This window comes from Mustela nivalis (genome assembly GCF_964662115.1).
Source record: "Mustela nivalis genome assembly, chromosome: 11".
Classification (NCBI taxonomy): Eukaryota; Metazoa; Chordata; class Mammalia; order Carnivora; family Mustelidae; genus Mustela; species Mustela nivalis.
Genome location: NC_139030.1, coordinates 113,708,943 through 113,725,499, shown reverse-complemented (window position 1 = coordinate 113,725,499; position 16,557 = coordinate 113,708,943). Strand labels below are relative to the sequence as shown.

At 36.5% G+C, this 16,557-nt stretch overlaps 1 long non-coding RNA gene across 2 annotated transcripts in view; it reads left to right on the top strand.

Annotated features, from left to right (window-relative positions):
• LOC309843658 overlaps nt 1-15,996 on the top strand; it is a 32,826-nt gene extending 16,830 nt beyond the window's left edge. For both annotated transcript variants that reach the window (XR_014300271.1, XR_014300272.1), the window contains exon 3: nt 15,815-15,996. This is a non-coding gene — a long non-coding RNA (uncharacterized lncRNA). The remainder of the gene's footprint in view (nt 1-15,814) is intronic.
• Nucleotides 15,997-16,557: the final 561 nt, after the last annotated feature.

The window sequence follows — 16,557 nt, the reverse complement described above, 5'->3', positions numbered from 1 at the left end:
ATCACCCTCATTTTGTTCATATCTCCTCTCCTTCACCCCGTCTCCCTAGGTAACAAAGTAAACAAAGGAAAACCTTTTGTTTTCAAAAAATTTAAAAATGTAGATAAATGTTGAAGAAAAAAATATTGTCTTTTCAGATGCTTATGAAACTAGGAAAAAAAGCAAAAACCTTTCTCACTTCCATTCTTACATCTCTATACCAGCTGTTGCCTCTCTAGGAACTCCGAGTACGCTGCTGACCCAGACAGCAACTGACCTTTGATCTTGAGCATCTATTACGTATCTCTTTGTTTTCCTTGTTTTTTTCCTTTATGTGAACCCATATACTCTGTGAGGATAAAATCATTTCACATGTTCAAAGTAAACAAAACTGCTCATCTTGGTCAAATATCCCTCAGAAGTTTCTTCCAGGGAAACTCCAAACCAGATAAAAATTTTATGCGATTTTTCAAATCATGATCTCCGTATCTTTTCATATGATTTACTTTTCATAGTAGCTAAAGTTTTGCTTGAAAAATGTCTAGTGTCGGGGCACCTGAGTGGCTCAGTGGGTTAAGCCTCTGCCTTCGGCTCAGGTCATGATCTCAGGGTCCTGGGATCGAGCCCCACATTGGGCTCTCTGCTCAGTAGGGAGCCTGCTTCCTCCTCTCTCTCTGCCTGCCTCTCTGCCTACTTGTAATCTCTGTCTGTCAAATAAATAAACACATCTTAAGAAGAAAGAAAGAGAGAAAGAAAGAAAGAAAGAAAGAAAGAAAGAAAGAAAAATATCTAGTGTAACTCAAGAAATCCTTGTTATATTTAAAGAGAGAGAGAGAAAGAAAAGATACCAGTGAAATTTTTTAAATAAAGGACCAGTTCCGGACTAAATCAATCGTCAAAAGTTCTCATTAGATTTAGTTTGTAAAGCACGGTTGTTGGGGTTGGGTATGTGGCCAGGGCATCTGCAGTCATCATAAAAAGCTTCTGTAACCTCTGCTCAAGTTACAGCAATATTTTCTTCATGAAAGCTGTGTCTTTGACCCTTGTACACTATTAGAAAACTTTAGCTATTTCAAACCAAACTTGGCAAAAAGAAGTCAGGAAAACACCAAGGTAATTGTTGCTTTTTTATAGTAGGATAGTGGCCCACATAAAAATTTTCTTCAGTATAAAAATAATAAAAACTGAAGCTACATATCTGTCAGACTCATGTCAGGAACTTGAAAAATCAGTTGTGATTAATCTACGATTTCATCACGCAACGTATTTTCAGCCCCAGAAAGCATAAGTGTACCTTACTTATAACTCCAGCTAGTAAAGGAAAACTTCCCCCAAGAACCCCCCAAATTAGATTATGAAACGAATATCCTGTCTATAGTCAGATCACATCTTACTCTCGTCTGAGACTGGCAAGTAACCCTCTGATTACGCTTGTAGATCCCACTTGCAGCATAAACTTCTGGGTTGCCCTGATGACCAGAGGCCACATCCGGACGCCAGCGTGGGCCAACAGTGGAGATGACCGCTCTGTAAAGTGAGCACCTACAATGTTGTCAGGCTCTGTGGTTTATAACCATTTCTAGTTTGTCTTCCACAATTAATATTGTTTCTCTAGTATGTAGGCAAGAAAATTAAAATCTGAGAAGGTTCAGTAGTTTGCCAAAGTACATAGCTATGGAATGGAAATCCTTGGATTGACATACAAATCTCATCTCCTAATCTAGGGCATTTCTACTACAGTTTGTTAGGTACAGAAGTGATTGACAGAATTAAGGAATCCCTCGGGGGCGGGACAGGTGGAAATGGCCGTATTTCATGCTCCAGATGCAGCCTTCGTTTTTGGTGAATTAATACAGGACAGTCATTTCTTTTTCTTTCTTTCTTTTATTTCCTTTCTTTCTTGCTTCTTTCCGAGAAAGAGATGGGGGAGGGGCCCAGGGAGAGAGAGAATCTTAGGCAGGCTTCATGCTCAACATAGGGCCCAGGGCAGGGCTTGATCTCACGGCCTGAGCCAAAGTCGAGAGTCAGACACTTAACCCGCTGAGCCTCCCAGGGGCCCCAGGACAGTCATTTCTTTATAATTATAAACTCAAATATCACTACCCAGTTTCTGGTTTGTGTGTCTGAAAGGTCAACATGTTTGAGGAAAAAGTAGTTTATTCAATTTAAATATGTTCCAGTATATTGAATTTATCGTACCTGTAAGGATACCAGCTTACCTGTTTTCATCCAGTGGGAAGGGCACTCTGCAAGGAAGCCGGGACCGGAGCGCGCGGTGCAGGACCCGGGACCGGAGCGCGCGGTGCAGGACCCGGGACCGGAGCGCGCGGTGCAGGACCCGGGACCCGAGCGCGCGGTGCAGGACCCGGGACCCGAGCGCGCGGTGCAGGACCCGGGACCGGAGCGCGCGGTGCAGGACCCGGGACCGGAGCGCGCGGTGCAGGACCCGGGACCGGAGCGCGCGGTGCAGGACCCGGGACCGGAGCGCGCGGTGCAGGACCCGGGACCCGAGCGCGCGGTGCAGGACCCGGGACCGGAGCGCACGGTGCAGGACCCGGGACCGGAGCGCACGGTGCAGGACCCGGGACCCGAGCGCGCGGTGCAGGACCCGGGACCGGAGCGCGCGGTGCAGGACCCGGGACCGGAGCGCGCGGTGCAGGACCCGGGACTGTGCTCTCCGTGTAAGCACAGAAATCCTGCAGCGGCCTTTCTAAAAAGTGTCCTTAGAGTATCTGAGTGAGTCGCTGTAAAAAGACAAACTGGATCACTTTTCAAAGCCACCAGCTGGGATCTTAACTGGAAATTCTGCAGAATCACCTGTTAATGTGTCCAGTCGTTCATGACCTTAAAAAAATAAAAAGTAAAAAAAAAAAAATTGCTGGATCATTCATTCTTAAAAAATTATTATTGTAACTGTATTGTTTTAGTGATGTGAAGGTTCATTTCCTATTTCTGCGTCTTTAGGAATGGTAGCCATTCTCCACAGGCAAACTGTATAGTGAAAGGAAAGGAGTAAAAGACAGTCATCCCATATCCCATAGAGTTGCTTTTATCTGTGTGAAGAATTCCCTTTTTCTTGGTCATTACCTTACTCACCCGCTTCTATATGTTGTGTAATCGATGGACATTTTCCCACTTACGCTGGCATTATACAAGGCAAATACCTAGATTACAGTGACTGATTTTATAAAAGACAATGCAAAGCACACATATGTAAAGTCATGTGGATACAAATTATCAAAAAAATACAGTCTAGGGATCTGGTTCTTAAAGTTGTAAATAAGAGATTTTGGGATATTTATCTTTGACTGCTTTTATAATATACTTTGAAAAAATTTATTTTAATTGGATTTATTCTGACTGTAATAGAAATGTGAACTTACCTGAATTACCAACAAGTAGAGCACAGAATCTACACAGTTCTATAAATTACCTTTAAACCCTGGTTTAAACATAAATAGATAATTTTAACTTTCACTCTGTTAAAGCATGTATATAGACTAGATGTTTTTAACCTTTATTTTAATATATTTTAATTAATTTATTTAATATATTTTAAAATATTATATTTTAATATAGCATATAGTATTCTATATAAATATCATATTTAAAATGTCAGTCTTTTCAATCTTATAGAAGAACAATTTTACCCAATTTAAAATAAAATTAGACCCATTATACTAAAAAATTAAGTTTTCCAATTTAAATACTTTTTCCTCTTCATTCACCACAGCAAATACATATCTAGTCATCAACTTTCACACTGACTCACAACATGATTTTCTTAACAAGTTCACTGGGAGGTCATTGCTGTTTTGCTTTCCAAGTATGTCAGTCTCACTGGGTGTTGTGTATCATAACGGAAGTTTAATGGGGAGTGATGAAGACTTTGCATAAAACTACAGGCAGTTTTACATGGCAGAAAACATACATTATATTAAATAAAGTGACTTGAAGTTTTCCATGTTTTATTCTGTACATTAAATGTGAAATATCATTTCAAATATCATGTTCAAATATCATTAAAACATTCCCTTAAAAGTAGAAAACCTAGAGTGTGCATATGAATGAAATGCACAAAGTGAAAATCATCTGTGAATGACTTTTGATGGAGAGACTGTCCCAGTCGCAGAGTGTCTGTGTGGTTTGTAGAACACAACACTTCACTAACATCTTCTTGTGCAGCCCTTGAAATTTACTGTGAAGAGGTAAATTTACCTTGAAAAATAGAAAACTTCTGGTTTGAGCATTTCCTGGGTCACAGGCTCATGACAGTGCTGGCCCCAGACACAGGGACTATCTTATGCACAATGGACAGATTTTAGACCACCCACAGCCTGTAGACCATAATGATGAACGTCTGTGTGCTGAGCAGTGGAACAGACATCATCTTGGGGCACTTACAGCTTTTGCCATCTGTGAATCACATTTGCGGGCAGTATGAACACTATGTAACATGGTAGTTTTAGCTACAAAAGGCAAAAAAAAAAAAAAAAAAAAGTCTGTTAAAAATAGGAGCGACCTGAAGGTACTTGCTGCTTCACAGGGTGGGTCATGTTCAGGTTCCTACTTCTTCATCTTTTATTTCCTCATGCCAATATTCCAGAAACAGAAAAAAGTTGCCTGTTTACAGAATGTATAATAGATTTTCTAGGTTATTTGATGAAAGTGCACTTTTAGTTCTATCACTCAACAGAGACCAAATGAGCTTTGTTCTTACCTTTGAAAGACAAAAAAGTAAAAGTAAGCATATTGACATCAAAGAACAAAATAATTTGTATTTAAATCATTGAAATGAGAAAAAACATTTTTTGTATTCTCTTAAAATTCTATTTTATTGTGGTAAAATCTACTCTCACCAAATTTCTAACTGTACAATACATACTGTGGATTACAGTTAGAATGGACTCTAGACCTCATTCATCTTGCTTTGGTGAAAATATGCTGTTGATTAGTAACTTCCCGATTCCTTTCTCCCAGCTGCTTGCAACCACCACTCCATTTATTGATACTTGAATTTGACTACTTTTGAGCTCATTTTAAAAATTTCAACCAAAATTGAAATTAAAAAAAATTAAGGCAATATAAATGCACTTTAAAATGAGATGAAATTACACCAATAATACTAGTTCTTTGTGCTATTTTCTAGCATTATTGTTTCTAGCATTATTATAAAGAAGCCATATGACTCAATTTAAACATCCATATCATTCTGTAAGTTATGGAGAGCAAAACTGGGGCTGACAACTACTTCCCTAAAGTAGTTAAGGTGATTTTTGCCAATGCTAATTAAGGGCATGGAATGTGTCCGTGAATAAGCGGTTAGTCCAGCTTTCAGAAAACGTGTTCTTCCTATTTAGGTAAAATATGCTTATATTAATAATTATTAAAGTACAAAATGGTATATCTATTCTCTCATCTTTCTTATGAGATATATCTATAAAGTGAGGTGGGTTAAATTGAGAAAATACAAAATAACAAAAGAAATGTGTACATGTGAGCTATATATGTGTGTTAATATGTGAGCTACTTTATATTTGGGATCATTTATTGGTTAAAAAATCAGGTGAGAGTAGAATTTCAACATATTGTAAAACAGTAGATGTAAGTCACTTTTTAACATTAAGTGCATTCCTATTTACATTAACCTAGTACTTTATAGGTTCTTAGCTGAGGCCCATGGCTGATCTTGAGGGGACTATAAATCCCTTGAAATTCTAATAAAAGTTGTTGTGTAAAAGTGTTGTGTACACATGCATTTTTCAGGGAAAAAAGTCTTTTTAGTTTTCATCAGCTTATAAAATGTATCCTTGACCCAGGAAAGGCTAAAGGTTAGTTACTACATTATCTGTCCTGATTATTCAATGTAAATTTGAAAAATAAATAAATCTAAAACATTGATGTGATTGTTTATTTCCAGAGAGCATGAAATAAGACTAATTAGACTTCTTTTGATGGAATGGAATTACTGAAATGTTCAATGTAGAAAACAAATACTAGCTCAGAGTAATGTGATGAAAGTTTTGCATAAACCTAATAACCCAAAAGAAGACAAATATGACTGTAAGTCAAAGATGACAAAATCCATTTAAAGCCACACTCATCAGGAAGATCCTTATTGAGAATTAACATACTTTCTCAATATTTCATATACTCTCTATTTCCTTGGAATTAGTGTTTTCTATTATTGTGCTAATCTGTTAAGCAACTGGTATGATCAGGAGCATATTTAAGTTTGAAGTTGTTTGAAGTTGGTGATGATTAGTTAGGTAGAGATTGTCCTTTATTTGTTAAATTATCGAGAGATACAAATAAATTATGCTTTTTTTTAAGTGTTGAAAGAGTTATGATGTCAAGTATGTTACAGGATCCCCAGGTAATGTGAATTAAAGATAAATATAAATGTGAATATTCAGATGATGAATAATTTTTAGTATAATTATGTTCCAAGTATTGCATAGGACCTACTTATACTAAATAATGATTTGCTGATGTTTATCTGAAACTGAAATTTAACCATGTATGTTATATTTTTATTTGATAAATCTAATAACTGTACATATATATTAACTGCTGAAAATTATTTCAGAGGCAACAGAATATAATTTTATTGCCTTATAACTTAAAATGAACACTATGAGGAAGAAATTCCCTTGAGAATGAATATTCTATTATGAAAAACATGGAAGTAAATGCTTTCTCTATGTCCATAACAGCTGACAAATAAATATACACAGTAAAGAAGTCACAACAAATTTAAATTTTAAATAGATGTATTACTATGTTTGGTAAAGGAAGGATTCATATATTACATATCATGGGACTCTATATCTTTTATATTGTAAGAAGGTGCCTGCTAAGAATGAAATGGATTCCAGCATTGAAATTTGCATGTCCAGAAATGTTTGTAGGAGGTAGAATGTAAGAACCAATGGACAGTGTTGAGGTATTGCAAGGTTACTAAAAATGGACATATCATGATTATGTTAAAATTAGTAGCCATAGAAGTCTCAATGTAGAAGGGCACTGGGTAATTGAGGTAGAGAGAAATAAGGGAGCAAAGCATAAACTTGGCAAGAAAGCGTAAGGGAAAATGAAACTCAAAGAGACTCAAAGATAGGCAAGAAGTTAAATTAGCAAGTTCGATTGAAAGTATTCTATTTGGAAAAATACAGCATCTGTTCCTGATTAAAACGATGCGAAGTAAAGGGATAGAGGGAACATTCCTCAGCTTCCTAAAATCCATTTTATGAAAAACCCACAGCAAATATCATCCTTAATGGGGAAAAGCATACAGCCTTCCCTTTGAGATCAGGAATATGGCAAGGATGTCCACTCTTGCCACTGTTCAACATAGTACTAGAAGTCCCAGCAATAGCAATCAGACAAAAAAAGTTATAAAATGAAAAAAAAAGAGAGAAAAAAGAAATAAAATTTATTCCAATTGGCAAAGACAAAGTCAAACTCTCTCTCTTTGCAGATGACCTGATACTTTGCATGGAAAACCCAAAAGACTCCACCCCCAAATTAGTAGAACTCATACAGCAATTCAGTCATGTGACAGGATACAAAATCAATGTACAAATCAGTGGATTTCTTATACACTAACAATGAAGAAATAGAAAGATAAATCAGAGAATCGATTCCATTTACTACAGCACCAAGAACCATAAGATACCTGGGAATAAACCTAACCAAAGAAGTCAAGGATCTGTACTTGAGGAACTACAGAACACTCATGAAAGAAATTGAAGAAGACACAAAAAGATGGAAGACCATCCCATGCTCTTGGATCAGAGGAACAAGCATTGTTAAAATGTCTATACTGCGTAGAGCAATCTATACTTTCAATGCCATCCCAATCAAAATTCCACCAGTATTTTTCAAAGCAAAGAATCCTAAAATTTGTGTGGAACCAGAAGAGACACCAAATTGCTAAGGAAATATTGAAAAAGAAAAACAAAATTGGGGGCATCACACTGCCTGATTTCAAGCATTACTACAAAGCAGTGATCGTCAAGACAGCATGGTACTGGCATAAAAACAGACACATAGACCAGTGGAACAGAGTAGAGAGCGCAGATATGGACCCTCAACTCTATGGGCAAATAATCTTTGGCAAAGCAGGAAAAAATACCTAGTGGAAAAAAGACAGTATCTTCAATAAATGGTGCTGAGAAAATTGGACAGCTATGTATAGAAGAATGAAACTCGACCATTATCTTACACTGTACACAAAGATAAACTCAAAATGGATAAAAGACCTCAAAGTGAGCCAGGAATCTATCAGAATCCTAGAGGAGAACATAGGCAGTAATCTCTTTGATATCAGCCACAGCAACTTCTTTCAAGATATGTCTCCAAAGGCAAAGGAAATGAAAGCGAAAATAAACATTTGAGATTTCATCAAAATCAAAAGCTTCTGCACAGCAAAGGAAACAGTCAACCAAATGAAGAGGTAACCCACGGAATGGGAGGAGATATTCGCAAATGACAGTACAGACAAAAGGCTGATATCCAAGATCTATAAAGAACTCTTTAAACTCAACACACACAAAACAGATAATCATGTCAAAAAATGGGCAGAAGACATGAATAGGCACTTCTCTAAAGGAAACATACAAATGGCTATCAGACACATGAAAAAATGTTCATCATCATTAACCATCAGGGAGATTCAAATCAAAACCACATTGAAATACCACCTTACACCAGTTAGGCCAAAGTGAACAAGACAGTTAACAACGTGTGTTGAAGTTGTGGGGAAAGGGGAACCCTCTTTCACTGTTGGTAGGAATGCACGTTGGTGCAGCCACTTTGGAAAACAGTGTGGAGATTCCTTAAGAAATTAAAAATAGAACTTCCCTATGACCCTGCAATTGCACTCCTGGGTATTTACCCCAAAGATACAGATGTCGTGAAAAGAAGGGCCAACTGTACCCCAATGTTCATAGCAGCAATGACCACAGTTGCCAAACTGTGGAAAGAACCAAGATGTCCTTCAATAGATGAATGGATAAGGAAGATGTGGTCCATATATACAATGGAGTATTATGCCTCCATCAGAAAGGATGAATACCCAACTTTTGTAGCAACATGGACGGGACTGGAAGAGATTATGCTGAGTGAAATAAGTCAAGCAGAGAGAGTCCATTATCATATGGTTTCACTTACTTGTGGAGCATAAGGAATAGCATGGAGGACATGGGGAGATGGAGAGGAGAAGGGAGTTGGGGGAAACTGGAGGGGAGATGAACCATGAGAGACTGTGGACTCTGAAAAACAAACTGAGGGTTTGGGAAGGGGAGAGTGTAGAGGGTGCGGTGAGCCTGGTGGTGGATATTGTGGAAGGTGCATATCACAAAGAGCACTGGGTGTGGTGCATAAACAATGAATTTTAGAAAAAAAATTAAATTTAATTTTAAAAAAAGAAAGAAAATATTCTATTTGGAAGGTAAAGGGAATATAAATAATAGGGTTTCTCCTGGGTGAAGAGCCAGTTGGGAAAGGGAGGCTAACGGATGGAGGAGGGAAGGAGGCAATAGTCATGCAAATACAGGTGAGTTGTGTGAGAGCAACACAATGCCTGTCTGCAGATCATACCCTTGAGGGTAGAGCTGTTAGGAGGTGGATTCCAGTGAGAAATGCGATGAGCTGAGTGTGTCATACACAGTTTTAGTTGTTAGAAATAGCTTAGGAAGGGACACCTGGGTGCCTCAGTGGGTTAAGCCGCTGCCTCCTGCTCAGGTCATGATCCCAGAGTCCTGGGATTGAGCCACACATCGGGCTCTCTGCTCAGCGGGGAGCCTGCTTCTCTCTCTGCCTCTGCCTGCCTCTCTGCCTACTTGTGCCTCTCTATTTATTTATTTATTTATTTATAAGTAAATAAATAAATAAAATCTTAAAAAAAAAAAAAAGAAAGAAATAGCTTAGGAAGAGTATGTGATCTTTATGGTCAATTAGTGGTTGCTATATGTGTATACCGAATACGATTGTTTATTGTTTAATAGAATATGAGACTTGTCTACATTGCATAGTCTTACTCTCTAGAACCTTGTTTGGGTAAAAGAAGGTATGAATAAGTTTCATTCTTTTATACACTTATTGTTTGTAGAAGAGGCACCTGTCTTGTGATCCAATTCACAGAGCACATGAAATGAAAAAAGTTCAATGCATATTAGTTGAATGAATGGACGCAAAGGAATTTTGTGAGGTATTCACAAACACTGCACTAAAGCAATTCCATTTCCCAAATAGTTACAGAATTTCCTCCTATGTATAAGAATAGAGTTTAATGAGGGAAATTAGTTTTTTAAAAAAGAATAAAACCTCTGCCTCTTTAATACCAGTTTCAAGATCAGTGTTGATAATCACTAATAGAGATTAACGAACCTAATACCAAATACATTTTCAAAGTCCCCAGAGTATTATCCCCAATGAAATAGGCATATGGGAACCCATGCTGAGGTAATTATAAAGAAAACATTAGAAATTTAGATAATATATTCTTGAAGAGTTCATGATGGTTTGAAAAAAACAAATACTCTTCCACTTGGGTTCTCAGGGCTGTCAGCTGGGTGTAGCTCAGCTAGTTGTAACACACGCTCACTTAAATTAGTTTTTAAAATGTATTATCATTTTTAAAAACTATCTTTATTAAGAGTGCCACAATTCTAATTTAATTCATTTATACCGAAAACTGATTTACAAAAAAAAAAAAAAAAAAGTAAGCTAAGATACTTGGAGATATCATTTAATGCCCTCTAGATGGGGAAAATTCATGAAGTTGAACAAAATCAAATGTTGGCGAGTGTATGGATCAAAATTGCTGTTGAGAGTCAAAATTTGTCCAACTAATTTCAAAACAGTTGAGCACTTTGTGAAATTATCTTTTAAACTCATCGCTGGAAGCATCTTTTCATAAGTACACCATAAGACATGTGCAAGACTATTTTAGCAGCATGGTTTACAAATGAAAAATACTAGAAGCAAACCAAATGAGCACTGACAAAATTAATTTTAAAACTGTGATGTTTTTGTAAGATGTGGGCACTCCACAAAGGGAATGTTAATATGGATACTGTGGTGCACCACCCGATTCTCTGCTTCAGCACTGAGGCACTCATTTTTTTTCCCCAGCTGTGAGAAGTATTGTTTGATAATAGTAATATCTGAATGCTCCTGGGACATCATTCTTCGTCAAAGACACGAAAGAGGTAGTCTACATCTTCACAGAGAGAGTCTACATCTAATAGGCTATGAAGGCTTGGCCACATTTTTTTCAATTTGGGACTTCTCCAAATAGCCACTGTAGCTTCAGTGCTTTCTTGGGTTTAGCCAAGTTCTCTGTGGTAAGTGGATTGCAATTAATTCAGTGTCTCCCTTACCCAATTCCCCTTTCCTCGTTTCTTAGGGGGGTTCCTGAGAATACTTCCCAATAAACCACTTCCAAACATATTTTTCTCAAGAGTTTATTTTCTAAAAAGCTGAGCTATGGCAGATGGTATCAAGAATAGTGTTGAAACAGAAAATAAATGGGAATTTTGTAGCTGGATCACCAGTTGGTCAGCTGTCACTGAGGACCTCACTGCAGATAGCAGGTGGAACACGTATAACGTAAGGCATAATGTAGTGGTGAAGTTGCTGAATTTCATTGGTTGTGAACAGAAAACAAGAGTAACAGTGTAAGTAATAACCCGAAAAATCAGTATCTCAGTATTGGAAAGATTCAAGGGAAACAGCAATTATAAGAACTGAGGAATCAGACAGCTACTGATAAGGAAGAGGTTGGAAAACAATGCATGAAAGAAGAAATGCATTTATGACTGAAAACTATAATTGACAAAGATATAGATGAAAGATACATTGTATTCTTAGGTCAGAAGAATTATAATTGTGAAAATTTCCATACTGCCCAAAGTAGTTTACAGATTTAATGCAATCTTTTTCAAAATTATGAAAGCATTTTTCATAGAAATAGAGCAATCCTGAAATTTATATGAAACTACAAAAGACCTCAATAGCCAAAACAATCTTAAGGAAGAAAACCAAAGTGGGAGGCGTGACACGTCTTGATTTCACACTATATTACAAAGCTATAGTAATCAAAGTGCTATGATACTGGCATAAAAAGAGACACAGAGCCCAATGGAACAGAAAACAGGGCCCAGAAATAAACATGCACATACAGTCAACTAGTCTATGACAAGGGTACCAAGAATACACAACAGGAAAACAAAAGTCTCTTCAATAAATGGTGATGGGAAAACAAAACAGAAATTACTATAAGTAATCTTTTCACACAAAACTCCTAAATGTATCCCAGAACTCGTGGGTGAATACTGAGAATATAGTCTATATTTAAAATACACCTGAAAAGAGAAGAACATTCATTTACATTATCTGGGAGTATTTGTCCACAAAATGCTTATTAAATATGAAGAAAAATGTAATGTTATAGTGGAGAAACCTAGCAGTTACCACCTTAAGTGATCAAAGCTGATGTCACTAGTAATGTAATGTTACATTGTAATATATTCTTGTGAAGAACATAGCAACGCTTCTGGGAGTATTCTGGTTAAAATGAATCTAGTTATGAGTAAACATCCAACAAACCCAAAGTTCTAGAAAATAAGTGACCCATACACTTAAAAAACAACAAGGTTACAAAACATAGGGAATGCAGAGAAATTGTACCAGATTGAAGGAACATAAGGAGACATGACAATTAAATTTAACATGGTATCCTGCACTGGGTCTCTGGCTATAGATGCTATTTACTTACTGGTTGGTTGGTTGGTTGGTTGGTTGGTGTTTGCTATAGAGTTAGGGTTAGGGTTAGGGTTGCAGATTGATGATGTACTGTATCAGTTTTAGTTTCCTGATTTTGATGTACTCTGATTATGTAAGGAAGTATCTTTGTCTTTTAGGAAATACATATTGAAATCTTTGGCAGTAATAAAGTACCTGCAGCTTATACCCTAGTAGTTTAGAAAAATGTATATGTTATATATAAATTACATAGAAAGAGAGAGAAAGAAACATAAATACTTAAAACGATTTTAAATGTCAGTGATTTGGGTACTTTGTGACAGTAATGGGAATTCTTTGGACTATAGCAATGTTTTTATAAATTTCAAAGTGTTTTAAAATAAAAAGTTGAAAAGCTAACCTCTAAAGTGGGACATAAGAGAGATGTATAATAATTTGAAAACTGAGATTCAAACAACAAACTAAAAAGTTATATTTGATTTTCCTAGACAAGTGCATAAGCTGACTATTAATTTATTCAGTGAACTTCAAAACAGAATCATTTACTTTGTTTCTTTATTAGTAAGCGGGACTGTGGGTTTTGTGATTTGGATTTTGTTTACAGTATTATTTTGAGATTCTGTTTCCTAATTCATATGCAGCTTTTTAAATTTGCCATGATTCATAGCTTCTTGTTCATGTTTCCTGATTTATGAGACTGAATTATGAAATCTCGTAAGTCAGAACATATGTAATGGAGTCACATTTATTTTACGGGCTCCATATTGAGTATTTAGAACTGCTGAATTGCTGTAAGTAGAAAGTAAATATAAAGAACATTCAGAGGTTAAAAATGCTTCAGATAGAAATTGCCTAAAGAATCTTTGTGGGTAAAACTAGTAGCCTCTTTAAGCAATACATTAAAAAAACATATATGGAGCACCATAGTGACCACCTACAGACTCTGAAGTGATTCTGGTTATGTCAAGTCAGTAATATGTTTATTTTTTTATTTTTATTTTTTTTAAAGATTTTATTTATTTATTTGACAAAGATCACAAGTCGGCAGAGAGGCAGGCAGAGAGAGGAAGGGAAGCAGGCTCCCCGCTGAGCAGAGAGCCCGATGTGGGGCTCGATCCCAGGACCCTGGAATCATGACCTGAGCCGAAGGCAGAGGCTTTAACCCACTGAGCCACCTAGGTGCCCCATAAATAGTAATGTGTTTAAAAAAAAAAAAAAAAAAAGAAAAGAAAAGAAAACCTTAAATGACTCAAGTTACTCCCCCTGCTGTTTTAATCAGATCCACTAGACAAGTTTTTTAAGTAATATGGCAGCACTCAAACCTGGTGAACATCCCATATATATCTTTTCAAGTTTATGATTTTTTGGAAACCTAATACTCTATCAGTATCTGTGGGAACTTCTTCTACAAGGTGCTGCTTATTGTTGGAAAGACTCTTAAGTCACCTTCTGATCCAAATCTTCGATGACCTCTAGGAGAAATAGTGCGTGTTTTGTCTACAAGATTTGCCTTGGTCTTTTCCAAAACCAAGGCAAATCTTGTAGACAAAACACGTGCGTGCAGTATACAGCGTTTATCTGATGCATTTGATCAACATGGAGAGTAAAAACTTTTCCACAAACTCATTCATCTTGACTAACATTATATGAAAAAATATATATATGTTATCCTAAATTTTCCACATTACAATATGAAGCCAAATGGAGTAGAAAATCTAGGCTGGCGCCCCGAACACAGACCACATGTGAGGCACATTGGAGTGGAGTGGAGCTGACACCGTACTGAGCAAGGCAACAACTACAATTCTCTGAGGAACAACATCAAGGATGTTTGGGAGGAAAATGACATTCTTAAAGATGAAAAAAGATTTCATAGTAAGGTTAAGGAAAAGTAACAGTAAATGCTCTTAGTTTGGGAACAGAAGAGACTACAGTTTTTAATTCATTTTAAAATATGATAGATTAACGAGGCTGTAAGTCAAACAGGAGTCAAGGGAAGGGTTAAGAGGAAGTAGAGACAACAGATTCAAAAACACATTCCTCTAAAAATCATTTGCACACATTGATTAATATTCTTTATAGGATTTTATCAGTTAGATAATGCTTATAATTCACCCATTAGTCTTAATTATTGAATCACATTATTCTGAACCAAATTATTGTCCCTCCAAGGCTCAGTGCTATAAAAAAATTAAACAAATATACTGTGCACATCACCCTAACAAACATAATTTAAAACATGTATTAAAGGTCCTTCTTTTTCAGCTTTTCAGGTAAATCTTTATTAGGGAGAAAAATCATTGAGAATGTAGTTTATTTGAAAAATGTGCCTGAGAAAACAATAACTTAGTAACTGTGTTCAAAAAGATGTGTGTCTCATCATAACATTTGAGCAGCCTTGATCTGTTGAGGAGTTAACTATAAATCATGACAATGGTAGGAAGTGCCCTGGGATCAGAGACTCCTCCAGTGTTACTGTAATTTCTACAAAGTATTTCCTCTTTGCTATTACTTGTTTATGATACATAATTTAAGAGCATTTCTCCTCCAGGCACAGCAAGTAGAATTCTTTGCTTTTCCAATTACTTAGAAGAAAATTTCTCAGTAATAACCTTTCATTGTGTAATAAATGCTATTTCACATGAGAAAGTCTGATTTATTTATAAATACTTAAGCTTCTGTTTATGTGTTAGTTTAACCTTTATTTGGGTTTCATGTTGTAATGATCTGCTTATTTCTGCTTTCACTCTTGACCAGATTCTAACTTCAGGTGACCCTTACTTACTCTTTTTTTTTTTTTTTTTAGAATCTACCAGTGAATAAAAACATGGGATTGTTTAATCCTCTTATAAATGGCTACGTTCAGTAGGGGTCACACAGTGGTAACACGCCCATTTGGGGAAATTAAACTGATTGTGAAAACATGCTACAATTTTTTAAGCTAGTGCTTTTTAAATAATTGAAAGTGATAATTTTATAACTAAATCATGTAGATCCATTTTGAACATTGTTTATGGGAGGGTGAAATAATCTGGACTCCAGTCCTCCCTTGTCTCATTTACAGAGTGTGAAAATTGGACTCCATGACCTCCATGTGCCCCACAACCCTGTAATCCCGAGATCTGCCTCTTTTCTGCTTCATGAGTGCGACTGCGATACAAGTAAGACAAAACCCTTCCGGAAGTAGAGCTCCTTGTCTGGGACATAAATAAAGGGTCCTTTGAAAGGGAATCGATATAACTTAAGCCTTCGCATCTTTAAGTTTGTCCTTCCTTCGACTGGGATTCCTTTCCTTGCTCTTCACACGGCAGGTTCAGCTTCTCTCTTACTGCAGGTCGAGTGTCGTTTACTATGTGTTGTCCTTTCTGACCACCGTCCCAGGGAAATGGTGGAAAATCCCTTAGGAATATGTTTTTAAACTTGAGAAATATGTTTTTAAAACTTCTCTAGGAGGGGGTGCCTGGGTGGCTCAGTGGGCTAAAGCCTGCTGTCTGTCAAATAAATAAATAAAATATTTTTTTAAAAAAAAGTATAAAAAATAAATTAAAAAAATAAAACTTCTCTAGAAGATTTATTTTCAGAGTTATTTGATTGCCCTGCTAATCAGAAACATTATTTTTTCATATGTTAGTGTATTAGAAGGAAATGAACATTCAAATGTCATGAGTTTAATTGATTTAAAGAGAGCGTTCATTGGGAATTAAGCAATAGTTGCAGATGTTGTGTTTACTGCTTGAAATGTGCTGATTCAGGGAACTTAAATGTTAGAAGTATTTGGTTGATTATTAAACACCGCCTTTAAAATAC